This window comes from Coptis chinensis, chromosome 8 (genome assembly GCF_015680905.1).
Source record: "Coptis chinensis isolate HL-2020 chromosome 8, ASM1568090v1, whole genome shotgun sequence".
Taxonomy (NCBI): Eukaryota; Viridiplantae; Streptophyta; class Magnoliopsida; order Ranunculales; family Ranunculaceae; genus Coptis; species Coptis chinensis.
The window spans coordinates 74402879-74405925 of record NC_141463.1 but is presented as its reverse complement, the minus strand read 5'-3'; the positions used below and the strand labels follow the sequence as shown (position 1 = coordinate 74405925).

General features: G+C 40.6%; 1 non-coding gene across 1 annotated transcript; it reads right to left on the bottom strand.

Annotated features, from left to right (window-relative positions):
* Window positions 1-1207: 1207 nt before the first annotated feature.
* On the bottom strand, window positions 1208-1311 carry LOC147482978 (small nucleolar RNA R71). Its single transcript, XR_015207077.1, has one exon. It is a non-coding gene; the product is annotated as a small nucleolar RNA R71 (small nucleolar RNA).
* Window positions 1312-3047: the final 1736 nt, after the last annotated feature.

Sequence of the window (3047 nt, the reverse complement as noted above, 5' to 3'; positions counted from 1 at the left end):
GTAGAAGCTTTGATAATAGAGACTTGTAAAAGTAAAGTTTTAGTTTACTTACGTTTTGAATTCATAGTTCATTTCGTAGGTAAACTACTCATTTTATGTTTATCAAATGGCGCCGCTGCCATCTTAGTTACACTTTAGCATTGTTTTCATAGTAGAAGTAGTCATTTTAAGTCCCATTAAAACCCACCCACCCTTGTTTGTTTCATCTTTGTGGTTCCCCGGTTCAGCGTTGACAAATTCCGCGAAAAATATACCTGAGAGCCCGCTTCAAGGAGAGCGCGACCAGCTTAAGTTAATCGGAATTTTGTTTACCCCGAAGGCGCTGCATACCAAAGCGACCAAGCTCAAACACTGGAACTCGACTTTCAATCGAGCGACTACCCCATTTGGAGCGTGACCATCTAAAAAACATCAGTAAACTGAAAATTACTTCCGAGCTGGCGCTTCTATGCGAGCGACCGACCACGTTGGTGTTAAAATTTCCGGATTTCCACGGCTTTGATTCAAACTTTGATCTTTCATATTTTTCAGTGTTCTAATCTCTTATATATTAATTGAACACAGCGCATACACAAGACGCTATTCATAAGCGAAGCAAGGACGCTTATCGTATTCCTTTCTTCCATACCTCGTGATTTCCGGTTAGAGGTTTTCTACTAGTACATCGTAATTGTTTGGAGTGTTGCATGTTTAGTTAAGCTCAACTTAGTCTTGCATGAGATTAAGGTCGGGTCGAACAAAACAACAAACGTAATTACACGGCAACAAACAAGTCTATCTAGTACACCACCCACCCTACACCTCTAACTACTATCACACACACCATACCCGACATAATGGTCAAGAAAGAGAGACTCCTCTCTCCGACTTTTACAAAGCCTCGAGCGATAGCCCTAAATCGCATCGTTCTAGCAGACCAAATGGGGATTTTCGAATCCCCCCAAACATATTTAATTTGTTACCCGTTTTTCATGGGTTAGACCATGAAAAACCTTATCAGCACATGCGTAGGATTGAACAAGTCCTTACGACATTCCACCATCCTACGGTTGGTGCGGAGCAAATTAAACTGAGGGTATTCCCTTTCACCCTAGCCGATAAGGCGGCGCGTTGGTTAACTGCCCAAGCGCCTAATTCTGTGGACTCGTGGGCTAAACTTGTTTAGCTGTTTATGGAACATTTTTACCCACCCCTAAAGACGGATGAGATGCTTTCAAAGATTCATTTTTTCCGACAGAATCCTCATGAATCATTTTCTGAGGCATGGAATCGTTTCACCGATCTCCTTATAGAGTGTCCACATCATAACTTAGCTAAAGACACGTTAGTTAAATTGCTTTTTCAAAGGTCTTCTACACCACCATAAAGAAGTCCTTGACATAATGAATGGGGTAGTTTCCTAAGTAAAGGAGCCCCTGAGGCTTACAAATTTTAGAAGACCAAACTAAACGGAATAATAATTGGGGGTAGTGATGATATCCCCCGCCAGCCTAGTTCTTCTTCAACAAGAAAGGCCGGTATGTTTGAGAAGAAAACCGATCCGTAACTTAAAAATCTAATCAATCTCTAACTAAAAAGTAGAGGCTATTTACGCTCAACAAAAGCCTATCCCCCATCATGAATGTAAACTCCAACCCATGTAATTTCTGTTTGAGTCCAGAGCACCCGACGATTATTGTCCTCTAGCTTATGAACAACAACCACCGTAACAAGATAATGTTTACTCTATTAATAACTATCCTATTCCTAACGCTCCTTGAGACAACACCCCAACTTCAGGTTGAGAAATAATCAACAAGTAATACCTCCGTGGTACAATAATCAAAACGTTAGGCAAACAAACAATTTTAACCAAGCTCCACCTAGACAAGGACAAGGTCAAGGGAATTATAATAATTATAACAACCAAGCTTAAACCACGACAAGGTCAAGCACAAGGTCGAATAATTATAATAATTATAATACCAATAGAGGTATCGTTAGGTTAATAATAATAACTATCACAACCCACCCATAAATAATCAACGAGAGATAGTTCCGGTCCACACCACCCGTGACTACTACACCTACACAACGGATCGTGATCGATGCCTTTTATACAAGTTACCCAACAACTTTTCCGCATAATGACTCAATCAAACCAACAGATTTTACAATCCATAAATCGGGGCATACAACAGTTAGCCCAAGTTTAAAAGCCCAACCAAAAGGCGTGTTTCCGGGACAAGCAATACCAAACCCTAAAACAAAGAAACACAGCCTTTGAGGTAAACGGTAATTCTAGTAACGGAAACTACAATCGTAGGTGACCTAAATGCCATCACCACTCTCCGCCTCGGAAGAGTGGTTGATAACAAAGTAGCTATGCCTATAGTTACCCCATCAAGATTCTCTACACCGGATATCGAACTAGATGCCAAATAGAAACTCAAGAACCTACCACCGTAGAGGTCCCAGCTTAAACCACAACCTAAGAAACAGAAAGCCAAGGTTACAATTTAAGTCGAGCCATACACTAAATATAGAGTTTTAAACCACCGCTCCTCAAAAATTAGCCATGCTAACTGTGGATACAAACTTTGAGGAAATTAGGAACGTTTTCAAGAATCTAACGATAAACCTTCCTTTTCGAAGCTATTAAAAGCTACCTAACCACGCTTAAGTTTCTTAAAGAGTTGTGCACTACTAGGCGAAGACCAATATACCTAAAGACGCTTTTTAATCGAGCAGTTCCCAACTTTATCCGAAAATAATGGAATTGTTAAGTACAAGGACCCCGGTCGCCCCATCGTAAAATGCACCTTAGAGATTCCCACACGACTACCGCCTTTATTAGACACGGGGCGAAGTGTTAACTTACTCCCGTGATTACTTGTATAAACAAATAGGTTACAGGAAATGCAACCTACAAAAATAACGCTGCAATTAGCGGACGTGTCAATTAAGTATCCTAAAGGTGTAGTGGAAAACGTGCTTTGTTAAGGTTCGTGATTTCTACTATCCCGCTGATTTTGTTATCCTCGATACGTAAGTCGCTAATGACTCTG